The 21,061-nt window shown below is 30.7% G+C and overlaps 1 protein-coding gene across 1 annotated transcript in view; it reads left to right on the top strand.

The window, feature by feature from the left end:
• The first annotated feature begins 2,947 nt into the window (after positions 1-2,947).
• LOC147074283 (uncharacterized) overlaps positions 2,948-21,061 on the top strand; it is a 144,295-nt gene continuing 126,181 nt past the window's right edge. Inside the window, exons 1-2 of the mRNA XM_085943555.1 lie at positions 2,948-3,055; positions 13,924-14,341. The gene's annotated coding sequence lies outside the window, so the exon portion shown is untranslated. The remainder of the gene's footprint in view (positions 3,056-13,923; positions 14,342-21,061) is intronic.

Below are 21,061 nucleotides of genomic sequence, written 5' to 3'. Positions count from 1 at the left end.
CCATCATTGATATATTCAACCAAAAAAATAATTGAAAACATTCACAATTAACAAAATACAAGCGTTCAAAACTTCAACAGCCCATAAATTTTTTGCTGCACCCGTCAATTGCATGCGTGGTCGCCAGGTCATGTCAGGCTCACCAAGCACCAATAGCGAGGGCTGTGCGACTGGTCAATGTACTCCCTAGAGATGTAGACATTTTAGCGATGCATTATGTATTTTGTTTTTTAAATTCTATTTTATTGTTTAATTTGTATTTTTTTTTTCGAATTTTGTTGTTTTTGATTTTATTTCTTTCCTATAAAATAATGGTTTGCTGTGTTTTTTTCTCTAGTTGATTTACTTGTACTTTTTATTCAAAATGTCATGTTGTGAACGTCTTGAATTAATAATTTGTTATGTGCTCAATGTGTCTTCTTTAAATAAATAAAATAAATTACATTAATTTGCCGATAAATCTACACTAAAATCATTCAAAATATTATAGTAATCTTTCTTCTAACTTTATATAAATGACCTCCCTTATGAATGTAATAATAATACATACTAATTCGTACCGTCCTTCAAATAACACAGTTTTAAATAATGTCTTCAATTGAAGACGTACCTGCAGTATTACATATTAATTGAAATGCATTTAAAAAAAATAAACATGCAATAACACGAATCTCACTATGATAATTTTCGAAATGTTCAAAATAATTTAAAATGTTAAACTTTTTTCAAAATAATACTTTCACTCTGGCGATTGAAAAATATACCTATATTGTTTCTAACATATTAGTAAGTAAAGTTATACGATAACACAACAATATCAATATTCATGTTACAAGGTATTGTATGCAAAGATTGATACGCCGTTCGCTGTGTTGCAATTCTGATTTGCAGTGATTTTTATCAAAAACGGTCGAAGAACTTAAAATGGGTGGGGGGCTATCAATACTTTCAGTTACTGCAATATTATATTTTGTCCAGGGAGGGCACGTAATCACAAAAAGAAATGTTAAATACTAATAATGGTGTATGTATTGCATTTAAATATTCATTATTGAATTAATTGAACCAACGTATTATAATATTTATTTTATTTTATTATATAATTATTATATAAATATATACATACTTACTAATAATAAAATTTATGAGTAGGTATATTTATTTCGAAATATCTGCATTTGTATGAGCGTTTTGACAATATCTATGATACCTACATACCTACATATGTTTGGATTGCAACTGTTTCCTCATGTGAGCCTTATCAGGCACCAATAATGAGGGCTGTGCGCCTGGACAATGTACTCCTTAGAGATGTAGACATTTTTACAACGTTTTTCTTAGCTCGTATTCTTATTTGTCCGGTACAAATCTTGCAATCGATTTTAACTAACTTCCCGACTAGCTAGACATTTGAAACTTTTAGAATATATCAGAACACGATGCCAATGATTTTTTTATTCGAATTAACTTTTAGCCATCTAGTAGAATTTAATTCATTTTCAGTTAATTCTGTTTTGTATGGAAAGTTATTTCGATACCATTATTGGTTGCTAGGGGTTCCTAGCAACTAAATTATTAATATACGTGCGTTACTATGGAAATCTATATGAAATGACATTTCATTATTAAGTATTTCTATCAAGTACAATTTTTTTTGATCGTTTAAGCTAGTCAAGTCAAGTTTATATGATTCAACAGAAATTTAAAAACGTTGTATATAAAAAGTTCTTTTTATCTTGTAATTATTAGACATACTTAATTTATTATTTTTGGTTTGTTTTTTTTTCTTTACTAACTTAATTTACCTGTTCTTTTCATTCTAAATGTCATATTGTGAACGTCTTCAATTAATAATTTGTTAATATATCATAATAATATCATGTACTCATATGGGATATGATATCACATATTATATTTATATTAAATTCCGATGATTCAATGATAGTTCGTTCGCAATAGTAGGATGTTACAGTAGTTATGTTACAATACTTATGATAATGTTCCAAGATCCGAATCTCGGTACAATGAGATGTTGTGCGGGACGATACGGAGATTGAGATGACAACGGACCAGGTACTTAGATTCGAGTGACACTTCCAATGAATTATTATTCGCTATTCATACAACCAAAATAATATTCTTTTTATTGAAACAATCGAGTCAGCTATTATCTGGCGTTTGCGTCAATGGATGACTGACTAAGGCTACGGCCACGTAGGCAGGTGCTTTGCTTGGTGGCTACGTGCTAGGTGACATATCCTAGCGAACAGACGCACACTATACTATCGCAATGACCACACTGATTATTAGTCACCTCGTGAGTCTCCCGGCGAACAAACGTGTTGGTTATTTTTATTGTGTCACCTAGTGATTTTGCAAGATGGTAGATGTTTCTTCAGTATGACAAACGTCAAACACCGTATATTTTGAGGTTATGAATAATGACGCATGGGATGAATTGACATTATGCACCCAACAAGTTCGAATTTGAGACGTTTAAACTTAAATTCTCTGTGAGAAGTAGCTTTCTGGTTAGTTTTGAGAGTAATATATCGTTCTTGACTTGAGCGCTCCCAAATGTCAAATGAATTTGTACATAAGCGCAATGTGGCAGTAGTGTTGTTAGTAGAAAAGCATAACACCTAACGAAGCACTAGCTAAGCACCTACCTATGCGGCCGAAGCCTAAGTGAAAAAAACGGATTTGCAGAATTTATTATTGAGGTCAGCTCCTTACTGAGTTTGCTATAATTTGACACTACGAAAAATAGATATTTAATTTGTAATTCTATATCTCTATAAGTATATAAATAATTTATAATACAATAGATATTTGCACTTTCTCGTACCATCAATCCGCCACGATCTACCTCTGTCAAATTTCCCTCCAGTGCAGTGCCTTGAGGCTGTATTTGGTGGGGGCAATCTGCCGACGCGACCAGTCCCACAGTACCAATCAAGCCAGTGCGGTGGCGAGTTTCGCGCGGGTATACACAAACGTGTCCATCGCGTACCAACAAAAAAACACACTGTCAACTAGTTTTTTTAATCGCTCGGTACGTTGGATATTTTGTTTTATCAGCTGATTGTTGTCATTATTGTATATATATATTTATTTTTTTGCAGTGTTAATATTTTTATTAACGAATTTAATTCTGATGTCATTAAAAATCGGTTTTTACCCCACCCGTGCTTAGAGAATATAATAATTGAATGAACTAACTGGTACTATATTTTAGATAAAAGTGTAACAATAAAAATTATGTGGTTTAATATTAGGCTCCGTATGATTCTATATTATTAATGAAATCAAAGTGTTATCTGTGATTTTGAAATATTTAAATTTGAAAGACTGTTGTAATATTACGATAAATAAGCATAAAGTTTCATTTTTTTCCATTATAATTCAAAACTTACTTAATTAATATTAATGAAACTTGCACCTCTTATAGCATAATTATATTATTGGTACCAATTTACTAGATTTTCATCACGACATCTAAAAAGGTTACAAAACCGCAAACTTAAAGAAAACAACGTACTTGCAACAATTCATCGCGAGTAAGTAAAGTGATCCTATAGCAGTGGCGAAATGGTGAGGTGACGTGCCGGTAGAGGGGGCGTGACACCTACATCCAACCATTGTCGATCTCACAAACTTAGACGAAGTTAATAATAAATTTTAATCACCTGCGGATAGAGTGGTCAGATAGCAGTTGTGGAATGGTAAGGTGAAGTGACGGTAGAAGAGCGGGCGCCTATATACAACCGTTGTCAAGTAATGCATTCATTAGGATGGTTTTAACTTTCAATTTCTTTCTATACTCCGAGGAATAGACCGACAATGGTGAATTTCATTAAACTAACCATCAAAATATAACACTTCAACTATGTATTCATAATTCGTTTATTGTATTTTTTGTGACCTCTGACTAGATAGGTAGGTAATGGAGTTTTTATCTACTTTATTGTATTGATTTACTATATAAGGTAGAGTTAAGAGTGTTCGTTGTAAGTGTGTGTTTACCTTTTGTGAGTGTACACGACGCCTGAAGATGCCGAAAGGCGAAACCCGGGTCGCAAAAACGACTTAAATGGAATAGTACAGAGCTTGAATCCATTAGAAATCAAAATATAATATTATCATTGTTTTAATACATTGAATAGCTCAAACGAAAGAGTTCATAAAACTTAGTAAAGTTGTATCCCTATCTCTAAATTTGTAATATTGTACAAATTGTGACAAAATATTATATTCTTGTGTCTATTGGAATCCATTATTTTATATAAACTTTGCAACTGTCTCAGACTTCATTCTCAATGGCTAAAATAATATTCTCAAGATGCTGAGATTCCAGGTATTTGAAAATTTGAATAAAGAAACACACGTTTCATTCACCACATGGTGTACACTAATTGTACAGTCTTTAGACAAAAATCCACCCCTACATGCCACCCCAATTTATTACTTAGGAATTATATTTTATTAATTTATTAATTTATTCTTCTCGGGTATTTAATTAGACATGTACATCTATCTACTTTCAAAGTAGACACCTATTTCCAATAAACCTAATCTCAAAACCTATTCCTAATATGCCGCCCTCAAGTAACTTATTGTACATACCCCCATGGGATATTACTAATTTAATGGTTTAAATAACAGTAGTAAATAGTTCCCAGTCTTATTTTAAATATTTTCAAGTGAATCATTTTTAATTTAATATTTGATATAAAACTACTCCTATTCGGGTTTCTACTGTGTCAATTTGTATGCAGATAGTTATAAAAAAAAAGTAAAATTTTATCATATGTTATTTTGGGTTCTTTTCAGTAAAGTGCCTTATGCCATTTTCGAATCGTTGACCTTTATATTTTATTTTATTTGTATCGTTGATTTCTCTCTGTTATAAAAATAGAATATGTACAATATAGCAAACATATATAATATTATTATAACCAGTCATATTATAAACTTATTATATAGATAACATATACTTACAAGGTATAAAAGTATATATTGTACAAATATTTAAATTTATTATTTTTATACGTAAGTATATTTTTTAAATAATGGCTTTCAAATAAACTTATTTTTAATTAACTATCAACGCAAGTAAAATTTAAATTATTATTTAATTATTTCAATACTGAACGAACATACGAAAGATTTAAAAATACAAGATTTGTATTAGGTAGGTATTGAAAATATATAATTATTAAAACCGTTAGAAACATATTATTACATATTTGAAAAAAATAATAACGTGAAATTTGAACTCATCGAGTTATCATTTCACACTATTCGCTCTAATTCCACTCGTTTCAACAATTTTCTAGGATTTTTTTCTAATATATACATATTACGTTTTTGAGTTTATGTTTCGATTCACGGAAATTTGATCATAGACTATAATATATTTAAATTTTAGGATTATTTTTGTCTACTGTATGATGGCTATATTATTCAGGATAGAAAAACTGTGTGAAAATCGTTCAATTGGCAGTTAGTCGAAATTGTTCCAAACAGTTCAACCCGTATTATAAAACGATATTGTGTAGTGAAACAAGTCGGTCAAATACACTATTATCATTATTTTGTAATAACATGGTGATAATTATATGTACCTATTTAATGTCACAGTATGTAGGTATTTAATAGTCTTTTAAATAAGCTTGTGAATATATCCGTGTATGCATTCGTCTTTTTTGCACAACCCTGTTAAGACATTTTTCGATGAACATCCATGGATAAATGAAAATGTAGCTTATCTACCAGCATGTTGAATTTTAATTGCATACCTACTATACCAAACTGTGTCGGGTAGTAATATTTCCAATATAAAGTGTTTTTAACCGACTATTTATATATCGTGGGGTACTGCCAAAAGTTAGTAAGTCTCTTAATCATGTTATGGAGTAATTGCAATTTGAAGTTTGACATGCCCTCTGAAATCAGGCATAATGCTAACTTCTCTGTGCTTTATGTGCATGTTCTATATATCGTGTGACCTTGATTTTTTTTCTAGCATACATATTTATATATTGACACATAATCCGTTGTTAACTCTAAATATTTTAATTATGAACTTACCAACTTTTGGCAGCAACCCCACGAAAATATTAAAATAGTATCCGAATAATTAATTTATTTTTAATCTCTAAAGATTTACTTTTAAAGTGATAATCCACGAAATATTGTGTGCCTATGCCAAATGCTTCTCATGCGTTGAAATCGTTTTAGTCGAAATCGTATGGATAGTGTTTTTGATAATTTTAAAATACGTGTTAGGTGATTATTTTTTAATTGCATTTTTAGGCCGAATGCGTAATGCATAGAAGCACACTTTGTGATAAGAAAGCATTTGATAGACGTGATAACTGCCAGATCTAACATTAATTGTAAACAGGCCATCTGACATTGGAAAATACGTATCTGTCGTATGGCGTTACATCTACGTTTTTTGACAGTGAGAACAGTTTAAATATTATGATACAAAAATATTTAATATTATACTTAAGCGCGGACGTGCTCAGCGTGGGTCAAAATTGAGCTTTTTTCTATTTTCAAAGCATGATCCTGGACATACCTTAAACGTTGTAGATAATCTATTTATAAAATTTTTAAGCCTTATTATCCTTTATATTTATTTTAAGCATTTGATTACTGCATAAATTATTTTTATTACATAAAATAGTATTCTTTTAAACCTCTCGCTCTAATGTTTTAGAATACAGTCATATTTCAGTACATAAATGTGCAGTGGTGTTAAGATTTTTTACATTTATTAATTTTAAAACCCATTTATAAAACCATCAGTATAATTTATATCGACATTATTATAGTGAAATATTTACGATAAAAAAATATATTGATAATCTCTGCGATCCCAAATTTGACTAGAATTAGGCATTTTTTTATTCAAAAAATGGGCAAGATTAACACATTTGAAGATAATTCTAAAGATACTCATTATAACCTATGTCTTTGAAAATTCAAGTATGATAAACATCTCATGAATAATGATTGCTTTATAATAATTATTGACCTAAGCATAAGGTAGTGTTTTTTTGAAATACGCCATTTCTTTTGGCATTCCCCAGTGGTTAAGCTACAACATACGGCCGTAGCCATAAATTGACAAACTATAATTGAAGTAGGGAGTAAAATGATGTTAACGCGCGTGTTTGAACGTGTACTGTTTAAAAAAAAGTCGGTTAGGTAAGTTGCGAAATAATAAATTCTTCTTCAACCAATAATTTTAATAAAATCTAGATTTTTTTCTGCTAACCAACATATATTTTACAGGATTAGAAGGATATATAATTTTAATTAAACTTTCGCTTGTTCTGTACAACTCTTGTATTTACTAACGTGCAGAAGGTTCTGTGTTATATTTCTAGTTGCAACCCGTCTCAAGTGCGGTTGCTTGTTCTATGCCAGTGATTCCTGACCCGTGACAATTCTAAAAGATTGCTAAAAAAGTACAACTTAAAACGTTTTTGGTCATTCTTTTATATTTACTACTTATATTTTTTTCAAGTGTCTTAGGTAAGAAGTATTATTTACCTAGCAGGAAATCACTGCTAGAAAGGTTATATACCATAGGCAGGTCATGCGATGCTTAGGAACGATACATTCCAAGTAGGGATTGCAATACCGAATGAAAATACCAATACCGATATTTTCATTCGGTATTTCCTGTTGAATACCGGTATTAATAAATAATTTATACATCCACGATGGCCACGCGGCGTAAGCGTCGGCCATAGCGTCGTGGGTTCCAGGTTCGAATCTTGGGTCAAGCAAATACACATAATATTTTTTCGATTTGTGTTTGAGTCAGGTTATGGACCTAATAAGTTGAGCAAGTGGCTGACATCCATTTCTCGTAAAAACAAAATCTGTAAATACAAACATCCACTCTGTGGAGGCCCATATGATCTTATTAGGATCGAAAACTGTCAAAAAAAAATACCTACCGGTATTCGTAAAATAATTGAAAAAAACAGAATAATCAACAAATATATTATAGATATGTAAATCCCTATAAAATATTAATATTGTACAGCATGTGTCATAGGGCCACGGAAGTAAACCAGACATCGCGTAACCTGATAAAAAATACAGTCCTTTTAAGCATTTTCTCTTAATTAACACTGTTTGTTTCCACTGTCAATACCGAATATATCGGTATTGTCTGATTATTAAAACCGGTATTTCGGTATCGAAAAATACTTGGATACTTTTGAAATACCGGTATTGCAATACCTAATTCAAGGACGCGGTAATGTAATGAAATAATAGTGAATAACACACAATGTAGATTCAGTAGTGTAAACCATTTTTTCGCGTGCGGTGCAAACGGTTAGTCAATATTGTATAGTAGAATAGTATCAGGATTTCAAAGATTATCATTGCAATATCCGGTTGAGACAGCGACGCAGGAATGATAATATTAACTACTTAGTTATTATTGTACACGTATATTTTGCAATTTACCCCATTGTAATACATTGTGTTACCTTAATACTTATGTGACGTCAGACATGTAGGGTTTCCCCGAGATATTATAAAGTGCTTCAAGCGTTCCGCCACGCAAAAAGGATACTGTTATAACCACAGAACAGATAATATTTCTGAGTTCCCTGGTTATAACCTATTTACTCACTACGGTACTTATAAATTAACAATCAGTGTTGCCAGCCTGTCGTTGACAAAAACATGCCAGACGGGATATGAAAACAAGCTATTTGGCAGGAAAAACCGCTAGATTTTGTAAAAATAATACTTATTGCAAGTAAATTTATTTATTCTACCAAGAAGAAGTCAATACCTTTGCTTTTGCGGTTCGAAAAAAAAGGTGCAAAAATAGATAACATATCGATACGCGTAAATACCACACATTTTAACAGAAATATCTTTCAAAATCCACGGCAAAATATTACTACAATAATATGTTGGGTCACTAGTGTGGTGTTCGATGTGTAGGTTGAGGATGATGATAACGAAGTCTACGATGTAGCAGGGTGAGATTTATTAGCAGCGTATCGGTACAATAGTATATTATACATGATAGTTACTAGCTAAGTACTTGAATTCGAGTGACATCTAGATAAATTATTCTTCGTTATTTATACACTAAAAAGTAATACATTAACATTAAATTCTGTTACATAATCATATTGAACTAAATATAGAGTCAGCGTTTTAAATTGAGTAGCGAAATGAAATATTATTTGTTATTACAGTTGTTCGAAAATATGATACTATAAAAATGATTATTCAGCTAATACACCGTAATGATTTATAATGTGCTGTGATATGTAATAATATACCGTATTTAATGTCGCCAAATAACTTGCTGATTTAGCTAAGATTATTTGCTGGAAATGGTTTCGCTGGGAATATATTACTGCAGAGTAATATAATATATTGTGTCTACAGCGTTCAAGCATCGTTTCATGTTTGAAGACGAGAGCTTCTTTCTTGTAGGACAAACATAGATAATTAAAGAACATACCAATTAGATGAATAATAATTGTTAAATTACTATTTTATATACGCGGAGATTCTGAATAATATACAAAAACATTAAATAATGCATGAAATTGTTTCATTGTGTTTTATTTCTCACTAAAATAGGTACCTGCAATAAGTATCCAATATGATGCGCATAAAAATAAATACACTAAATATCTAGCGTTTTTTCAACACAATTGAAGCTGTTGGAGGCAATGACATTAATATGGACGAAGCATCTGGAAAAAAATGACACTCACTTTTTTGTCGCGTCTGCCGAATGGCATAATCTGTTCTAACGCCATTACAATAAAGGTGATATTGCTATAAATTCCCGATGTTTTTTGTCGGGTCTGCCGAATGGTTCGGTTCGAACGGGTTCGCTCAAATGAACATTGACACAAGAAACACTGTTCTAACGCCATTACAATAAAGGTGATATTGCTATATATTCCCGATGCGTGATATCGCATAATGGAAATTGCGTGACGTCTATCTATACATGTGCGAATGTCGCTATGCGCGAATTTACTTGCTAGCTACTGTATTGAGTGCGTTGTCCATTAATAATGTCATTGGTTGGAGGCATAAAAAACGCTAGTAAAAACGCCGCAAACCAGATGCGTTTTTTGCAAGCTATATGCCTATCGAAAAATGCTAGATCTGACAAGAAAAACACTAAATTGGCAACGCTGATAACAATGACCAATAAGAGTCATAAAATTGTAAAAAAATACGAACTTGTGGCTGGAACACTGGCTCGTATCCAGCGGTTATAGGTCCAAGTCTCATTGGGTGTCGTGTTCAAATTAGGTATGTATTGTTCAATACATAGATTGTTATATTCTGAAATATTGTGTCCACAGAACAGATAATAAAGAGAATACCGATAGGCTATATTCAATACGCCGCATATTGATGCAGGGTTTTGAATGTGTGAGTGTCCTACGAAAATGAAGCACGCATTATGCACGTGCAATAGTGTGTGTAATACACCAACATTAAATGAGCGTAAATGCATAAGCCGAGAGCTGTTTTCAGTATTCTACGTAAAACGTACTCTTGACACGTGTGTAAGTTTAATCCAAATTCTTCCTTACTCGAGTCAGTTACCTGCTATCGCCTTACTCGTTCCCATTATTTCTGAGTTCCCTGATTGTGTCTTATTCGTTGAATAAAAGAAACGGTTTATTAAAATATTATAATTATTTATATTTATAATTCTATATTATACTTACTTGAAATTATAAATAATGAATAGATTTCGATGTTTAATGACTTGAGTGAAAGACTTGATCCCAATATGAGTAAAACAATAAACATTATTTCAAAAAAAGCTAAACGAACGAACAAAACCATTATAATACCCTTAGATTGGGGATTTTGCCCAGTCAATTAGGAAACTTTTTGAACGTGAAATCATTTTTCACAACATATAGATATTTTACAATATGATTAGTATAATATATACAGTCGTAACAGAGTGACCCATAAATTCTTATTTGGTCATCTTAATCCGATTATCTTTTTGTGGTATATTAACAATTTTATGAACGTTTTTTAATTTTTCATAGCATGGGTTTGTTGTGGCAAAAAATTCAAGTATAGAAGAATTATTATTTGTTTGGACAGTTTATACTACAGTACTTATTTTGACAACGGTATTTTAAAATGATAAAATTTGTGCATGTGAATTGAGGTTCACGGTTCACCATCGCTGGCATATGACTTAACATTATTTTATTCAGTGAAGCGTAAGCGATTTTGCATACAAGACTGAATCTAATTGAATATATTATTTTAGACTCGAAAACGGATTGTTTTGTTTTTATTTTTAATGTGACAATATGCAAAATGCCGCACATGTAAGCGACAATCAAATTAACCGGTGAATTTGCAAAATAAAAAGGTAATTTATAAACGTACTATCCTAGGTTCATGAGCGTTTTCCATTGTTCTATTTTTTTGTTATCTGGCCGGAGATTTAAAAAAAAGAAAAATCGATAAAATAGTAGAAGGTACAATGAATTAATATATTTTTTTAAATTAATAAAACAATGGCACGAAAAAACGTATTATTGCGACGTGTCATGTGACATGTTACATAAGATTTTTCCCCTCTATTGCCCGTCTAGGCCACGAATGTACTAACGCAATTAAGTTGTATAATAGTTTTTCAAACTGTGCGTTGCGGCGCCCTAATAATTCCAATAGACGCCGATATTTTTTTATAAAATCATCACAATTTATTGTATTTTACTACGTTTTTATTAGCTCATATTCTTGTTTGATCGATACAGATTTTTTCTTGTTTTTACAAGATTTGTATTGGACGATTGAAGATTTTAACTAACTTCCCGACTACCTAGGCATTTGAAACTTTTAGAATATATATCAGAACACGATGACAATGCAATCTTTAAATACTTTTGGCCATCTTTAAGCAGAATTGAATTCATATTCAGTTAATTCTGTTTTGTATGTTTCGGAAAAAAATCGTTAAAAGTAAAACACTATTATTGGTTGCTAAGGGGGTCCTAGCAACTAAATCAATAATATATACGTGCGTTACTATGGAAATCAATATGAAATGTGAAAATGACATTTCAGTATTCCATATGTATTCAGTATTTCTATCAAGTACAAAAAAAAAGTATTTATTAATACATAGAATTGTCAAGTTTATATGATTCAACAGAAAATTTAAAAACGTGGTAAATAAAAAGTTCTTTTTATCTTGTAATTATTATGTATATAAGTTTAGTAGTAACATCAATATATATTTTCATTTCTCGTAAAAAAAAATGTTAATACAAACCTCTACTATGTGGAGGCCCATATTATCTTATTAAGATCGGACATGGTCGAAAGAAAAGAAGAAGAAAATATCTTATAGTGTTAAGATTCGGCATAAATAGTGCACACTAAACTTTGTCAATCATACTTATTTGTTCAATTTGCAGATAGTGCTGGTTAGTTTAAAAAAAATCAATTATTAAGCCCTGCCTAAAACAAATCATAATAGTTTACGTATGCTATGGACGATTAGACAAAAATATTGCTCACTTTTGCAGTCATATTTATTTGTTTTCGATGAATTGAATTAAGAATACATAATTTTATATTATGGTGTTGGTTAGTTTTTTTGAATTCATTAAACCCTGCCTAAACCCAACCATAATCGATAAAAAATATTTTATATATAAGTAGACGAATATATTTTTTTTACTATTATCCACTATGGCTTGGATTAGGCAGGGCCAGGACAAGCACACAATACTACACATTGTAATCTTAGTTCAATGAAAACAAATAAGTTAGACTAGCAAAGTTTAGTGTGCACTATTTATGTCGCATTCCAACAGCCTACCTCCACCCTTCGCCACGGACACAATGTAATTAATATTGTTTTTACGAAACATATTTCGACTTTTAAAAAGATCACTGAGTGACAGAAATACGTTTTGAAAAAAACAATAGATATTTGTTTGTGGTGAATACCAAGTGAAAAACCTATTTTATATTATATTATCATAAAGCATGAATCCTTTTAAAAGATTTGTATTAATACGTTTTATTTCTTTATTGATATTAATTCTAATGGATTTAAGTTTTGTACTTATTCCATTTGAGTCGTTTTATGCGACCCGGGTTTCGCCTTTCGGCAACCTCAGGTGTTGTGTATACTCACCAAAAGGCACTATTAACTTTAACTTATATAATAAATTAATACAATAAAGTAGCTAAAAACTTATCACCTACCTATTAAGTCAAGGATCCAATAAAAAATATATATACCAAACAAATTATGAATAGTTGAAGTGCTTGTAAAAAACCACATACCCTATCAATAACAATACACTCGATAAGCGTATAATAAATCATCAATTCTAATAGATCATAAATAATTATTATAAACAATAAAAATCATAGAGATATTAAATGAAAAGAGGGGCAAGAAATCGGCTTTCTCATACAACTGAATGAAGCAGGCCAACAATAGCCGACAACTTACGAGAAATGGCGACGCGATAAAAAATATTCAGGGCATCACGGAGGATTTACTTTGGCCATCATAACGTACCCATATTATAATGTAATGTTAACGTAGAAATTTTGCTGCAACTTGATAACCAGCCTGCCTCACCATACTTTTCCACCATACCAGCCTGCTTCACCATACTTTCATATAACCTGCCACCCCTAGATAAAAATACTACACTCAAGATGTGTAAAATCGTCCATTCTGGGAACATTTAAAACTTAAATCCATTAGAATTTAAATTCAAATCTATTAATTTTTTTATTTCTTTATTAATAAGGATTCAAAAGTATCTATAGAACGATAATATACCTATTTGAATATTAAATAATAATATGTTTTTTTTATTATCTTTACAGCCACTGACAGCTGCATCATCTGACGAAGTGACAAATAAATCACCATCACGTAACACCCAAGCCAAAGACGCGGAAATGTCAATAAATAGAGGCTTTTAATATTATTACTAATTAATATTCGAGTGCAATACCTTTAAACAGCTACAACCGTAATGAATAATAAAGTGAATTATTTTAATAATATCTAAGTAAAAATATATTATTTTTAATAGTTAACAAATGGCAGAATTTATGACAACTGAATAGTATTTATTCATTGCAAAATAATAAATGACATGTAGTGCGGATATGGTATACAGAGAAAGTGAAATAATAATGTTGTGTTTCGGGTTTGTGTCGTGTTGATTTTGTGCAAATTATTCATTCATCTTGGAGGCATCTTTACAATCATATCGACAACCACACGCATCGTTTGAAGGTATTTTATTATTTATTTTTTTACTATATTCGCCTTTTTCATTAATAAAATACTTTATTTATGGACATTAAGCTATTTTGATTTATATTTATAATAAATAAGCAATTTGGCAACAGAGTAAACATGCTAGATTGAAAATATGTCTGTAAACAGGCACTTAATAATATAAATAATTACAAGATAAAAAGAGCTTTTTATATACCACGTTTTTAAATTTTCTGTTGAATCATATAAACTTGACAATTCTATGTATTAATAAATAATCTTTTTTTTGTACTTGATAGAATTACTGAATAAATATAGAATACTGAAACGTCATTTCGACATAGTAACGCACGTAGATATTAATAATGTAACCAATAATAGTGTTTTACTTTTTACGATTTTTTTCCGAAATAACTTTCCATACAAAACAGAATTAACTGAAAATGAAATCAATTCTGCTTGAAGATGGCTAAAAGTATTAAAATAATGCATTCTCGTCGTGTTCTGATATATACTAAAAGTTTCAAATGTCTAGCTAGTCAGGAAGTTAGTTAAAAATATTCAATCGTACAATACAAATGTTGGACAAACAAGAAAAAAAATTTACTGGAAAATGAATTTCCCGACTCGTTTTCTTCTGGGTATGCTATCAATGCAATCCCTGTCTACCTGAAGAGTGATTGTTCTTTTAAAGCATTTCTTTTTACTTCTTCGTGGATTCATTTACAATCCGTATATACAGGCAAATATTAATTTTCATGTTCCCACCAATATCACTCGTAGCTCCACGGTCTTCAAGATACCTCGTCGCAGGACAGATGTTATGTTTCATGATGCTGTGTATCGTGCAATTAGCTTATTTGATGGCACCATAAATGTTGATTTGTTTTTTATTAACTATATAATGTTTGTTCATTAATATTTACACATGCTGTCTTTTTATTGTTATTTGTAATTAAGATATTTTTATACATTTGTATTTATTATGTATTATGGCGCATTGGCCAATAGCTGTAATGCCGTAATATTTTTTATAAATAAATAAATAAAAAAACAAGAATACGAGCTAATAAAAACGTGGTTATAAGTCAAAAGTGTGAACATTATCCTTTACGATTTAAAAAAAAAAGTATCTAAGTAAATCAAACAATCAGCGCTTGAAATGGAAAAATTCACGAAACGAAGCGCTCGATAATTTTAGGTAAATATTAACATAGTTTGTGACGTTAAAAAACAAACGTGGCCATCTCCAGTCACTGACTTTTTTGAGATTTTTGGTTGGTATGACTGCTTGTGTTGTTTTATATAATAATATTCACTTCAGACATGTCTATCTCCTTATTTTCTGCTTAAAAAATCAAAATAAAAGTTGTGATTTTTTTCAAACTTAGTCTTCTCCATTGACTTTTTATATCAAACGTGGTCACATTCGTCTTAGCCAATCACGACGTAGCACTTTTTCAGAATGGCCAATCATGTCGTGGCATTTTATCAATATGGCTCCCATCAGCAAAAAGTTTTCTCTGTATATAAGATGTGCTCTTCAAGTTTTTAAGCGAAATAATTGTCAAAGAATGGAAAATAATCCAAATAAAGTTTGAAATAGTGTCTCCAGAGAATGCACGAAAGTTTAGCAGATCAAATTATACCATTAAACGTTCAAAGAAGACTGAAAAACGGTAAGTACCTAAATTTTGATTTTCAAACGTTTTACGACAGTTAGCATCTTAGAACCTCAGGGCTGTGCCTTGGCTGTTCATATTTTAAGTTCAGTTTTAAAGCTGCATAATATCGTGTAAACTGGTTCAGTCATCTATATTTTTATATATATTTTTATTCAAAAATATTGTTATGTTTGCTTAGTTACCTATTTAATTCTAATATCATAAAACTCAAAATAAATTCATAAACCCAATTATAATTTTCAAATTATTAAGTGTTAGTTGTAAATATGAAATAAGTTATACATTTATATTGTTGTTTTTTTCGGGTGCCGGACGAAATCCCGAAGGCCGAAATCCCGAAAAATAAAAAAATATACTTAAACAGTAATAATTTTCAACCAACGGCACCCCAATAGGCGGCGCTTTTCCTCGATTGTATAATTTAACAAGATAATTAAAATAGTTATATAAAAACTATTATTAATTATAAAATGAAGCAAGAAAATAATTTTCAACCAGCGGCACCCCAATAGGCGGCGCGTTTTCTAGAGTGTGTAATTTAACAAGATAATTAGAATAGTTATATAAAAACTATTATTAATTATGGAATGATGCAACAAAATAATTTTCAACCAGCGGCACCCCAAAAGGCGGCGCTTTTTCTCGATTGTATATTTTAACTAGATAATTAAAATAGTAGTATTTAAAACTATTATTAATTATGGAATAAAGCAACAAAATAATTTTCAACCAGCGGCACCCCAAAAGGCGGCGCTTTTTCTCGATTGTATATTTTAACTAGATAATTAAAATAGTAGTATTTAAAACTATTATTAATTATGAAATGAAGCAAGAAAATAATTTTCAACCAGCGGTACCCCAATAGGCGGCGCTTTTTCTTGAGTAAGTAATTTAACAAGATAATTAAAATAGTTATATAAAAACGGTTATTAATTATGAAATGAAGCAACAAAATAATTTTCAACCAGCTGCACCCCAATAGGCGGCGCTTTTCCTCGATTGTATAATTAAACAAGATAATTAAAATAGTTATATAAGAACAATTATTAATTATGGAATGAAGTAAGAAAATAATTATCTTGTTTAATTACACACTCTAGAAAAAGAGCCGCCTATTGGGGTACCGCTGGTTGAAAATTATTTTTTTGCATTATTTCATAATTAATAATAGTTTTTATATAACTATTTTGATTATCTTGTTAAATTATACAATCGAGAAAAAGCGTCCCCTTTTGGGGTGCCACTGGTTGAAAATTATTTTGTTGCTTGATTCCATAATCATGAATAGTTTTTTTATAACTATTTTAATTATCTTGTTAAATTACACATTCAAGAAAAAGCGCCGCCTATTGGGGTACCGCTAGTTGAAAATTATTTTTTTGCATTATTTCATAATTAATAATAGTTTTTATATAACTATTTTGATTATCTTGTTAAATTATACAATCGAGAAAAAGCGTCCCCTTTTGGGGTGCCGCTAGTTGAAAATTATTTTGTTGCTTGATTCCATAATCATGAATAGTTTTTTTATAACTATTTTAATTATCTTGTTAAATTACACATTTAAGAAAAAGCGCCGCCTATTGGGGTACCGCTGGTTGAAAATTATTTTTTTGCTTCATTCCATAATTAATAATAGTTTTTAATACTACTATTTTAATTATCTAGATAAATTATACAATCGAGAAAAAGCGCCGCCTTTTGGGGTGCCGCTGGTTGAAAATTATTTTGTTGCTTCATTCCATAATTAATAACAGTTTTTATATAACTATTTTAATTATCTTGTTAAATTACACACCCAAGAAAAAGCGCCGCCTATTGGGGAACCGCTGGTTGAAAATTAATACTGTTTATATTTTATTTTTCGGGATTTCGGCCTTCGGGATTCCGGCCATTCGGGATTTTGGCTTTCGGGATTTCGGCTTTCGGGATGTCGGCATTCGGGATTTCAGCATTCGGGATTTCGTCCGGCACCCATTTTAACACAACCCTATTTGTTAGAATACTAAACAAACCAATCGAATACAAAACAAAACTGTCCATCTCCAATAGTATTTATTTCAAACCTGGTCAAATCCAGATGATACAAAACAAACATAGCCATCTCCAACATAAAATCGTAAATATCTTGTTTGTTAAAGATTCGCGATTATTGATCATTGTTTAAATCGTATCTTTTAAATAAAATATAATCATAAATTAGGAAATTATTAACTTACGGGTTCAAATTAACCACAAAAACAAAAAAGTTGATTTACTCAGTTTCACTTGTGATGGAGATGGCTACGTTTGTTTTTTAGCGTCACGTTTATGTAATTGTATGTGTATTTTATAAAAATGAATGTGTTCGAATTTTTATTGTATGGCATCCCAGGCGGTCAATTTAATATTTCCACGAGACACCGCGATAATCTTGAGGATTTTATTAACCGGATTCCGGTTCATTTCGAGCCCTGCAGACAATTAAAAAAAACACGAAAGTATCGTTCACAAGATTTGAGAATGTAACATTCCATATATTGAACATACATAGTTTGAAAGCACCTCAGATATATTAAAACTACTAGAAAAATCACATTTGAAAAAAATACGTCGCCTAACGGGGTTAAACCCGTATATCTACTGTTAATCATCCGTGTTTTCAGGCTGTCTTGAAAACTGGAATTCAATTTTTTTCAATTTATTTATTTTTAACATATTGTGGACATTACACATTATAAGCTTAAGACGTTGGAATAGCTGTCGAAGCATTATAGCCATTAGCCACTCTGGTAATTATTAATTTTTACTTATCCCGCGCGCCGAGGCCAGATAAATATTTTTTCTTTAGGGTGAATATTGTACTGGTATGTAACGAATTCTTCGTATTATGATTGTGTAATAAATTAAAGAATTCTTTTCTATTATTCAGGTCATGGTTTTATCATTTCAACTTGAAGCAAAAAAAGTTTGAAAAAAGAGAAATAAAAAAAAACAAATTTCAACACTATTATATATTTTGTTGACTATTGTGAGTTTCAAATTTTAATTTTTTTATTAGACAGGTAGTGCGGTGTTTATAGAACTTCGAAAGAATGTACAGAAATTAAAATAAAAAAAATTAATTACACACAATATGTCTATAATATAAAACGTTATTCACTACATTTTTTATTTAGTAAATTAAGATTGGTTAAAATAACCGGTCAGTTTATGATTAGCGTGAATTTTGTACGATTTTGAATAACTTAATTTTACTGACGACTTTTACCCAAATGCCATAATCGTATAATTAATAATGGTTATTAAAACTCGTTTTTAATTTATGTTGTTTTATAGGTAGTTTTACGATTATCATGTATTAATATGTGTATTACACACCATCAATACTGCCATAATAATATTATGTTTATTTTTCAGTCTTCGTCTCATCCATCGAGTAAAAAATAAGACTAGAGCGAAGATACTGCTTAGCCAGCGACGTCCCTAGACAAAATGCCGCCCCTAGGCAGCGCCAAAATACCACCCCATTTTATACAGTATTTTTTTTTATCGTCCTTTCATGATTCCAATATCTAAGAAATGTGTTGTATGGATACATTACTAACAAAATATATACTTACCAAAAAAATCTCTATAAGTACATATAATATATATATAAAATGCCATCTCTACTTCAATAGTCGTAGTTGCGAGTCCACGGTTTCAATACACCTTAAAAATACACCTGACAACTTTCAAAACTCGCGAATCACTGGCAAAAATATTTGGATAAATTAATTAGATAAGTATGTATATACCTACATATAATTAAATTATAATTCGCAAATCTGCACGTGTTATTGCTGGTCATCAAGGACGTGACGTCCAAGGAAGTAAACTAGATATCGCGAACCCGACAAAAAAATCACAGTCCTGTTAAACCTTTTATGTTAATTAATACATTTTGTTTCTAACCAGTGAGCTGATTTTTTTTAATGGAATGATATTTGCGCTATTACTAAGTTTAGGTACCAATTCCTATATATATCTAATGATTCTACTCGATTTTCCGCCCTTCGAGTAACTGCCGCCCCCAAGCGACGCTCAATCTGCCTACCCCCACGGGACGTCACTGTGCTTAGCTATATGCACTTGATTTCTGTGACCATTAATACAATCGTGATTTATAGTAAAACCTCAATTAAAATAATTTAGATGAAAATCACAAAACAGATTAATAAATAGCATTCCGATAGGTTATACCCCAATACACTACATTTTTAAGCACGGTTTTGAATGAGTGAATGTCATACGAAAATAAAACACACATTGTAGAATGTAGACGTACAATAGTGTGTGTTGCAAACGTTCAAATACACTAATATTGAATGAACGTTAGTGCATAAACCGAGAGTAGTTGTCGGAACGAAATACAAGCGTATTCTTAACACGTGTTAAGGGGGTACATGCTCAGCGTACGTCAAAATGGAGCTTTTATGCTATTTTCAAAGCATGATCCTGGACATTCCTTAAACGTTGTAGAATCTACATCTATTTATATCAATATATTTACATCATTTTGAAGCCTTATTATCCTTTACTAACATTTGATGACTGCATAAAGTATTTTTATTACATAAAATAGTATTCTTTAAAACCTCTCGCTCTAATGTTTTAGAATGTAGTCATATTTCAGTACGTCCATGTGAAGTGGTGTTAAGATTTTTTATATTTATTAATTTTCTAAAGCATTTCTAAAACCATTAGTAAAATTTATGTCGACATTATTATAGTGAAATATTTACAAAAAAAAATTATATTGATAATCTCTGTGATCTCAAATTTGACAAGAATTAGGCATTTTATTATTCAAAAATGGGCAAGATTCACACATTTAAAGATACTTTTAAAGATACTGATTATAAGCTATGTCTTTGACCATTCAAATGTGATAAACATTCTACGAATATTGCTTGTTTTATAATAATTATTGACCTAAGAATAAGGTAGTATTTTTTTGAAATACGCCATTTCTATTGGCATTTCCCAGTGGCTAAGCTACAACAAACGGCCGTAGCTATAAATAATT

This window comes from Rhyacophila brunnea, unplaced genomic scaffold (assembly GCF_057557595.1).
Source record: "Rhyacophila brunnea isolate RB1 unplaced genomic scaffold, BYU_Rbru_1.0 scaffold_16, whole genome shotgun sequence".
NCBI classification, from domain to species: domain Eukaryota; kingdom Metazoa; phylum Arthropoda; class Insecta; order Trichoptera; family Rhyacophilidae; genus Rhyacophila; species Rhyacophila brunnea.
This window is presented reverse-complemented; position numbering and strand designations above follow the sequence as displayed.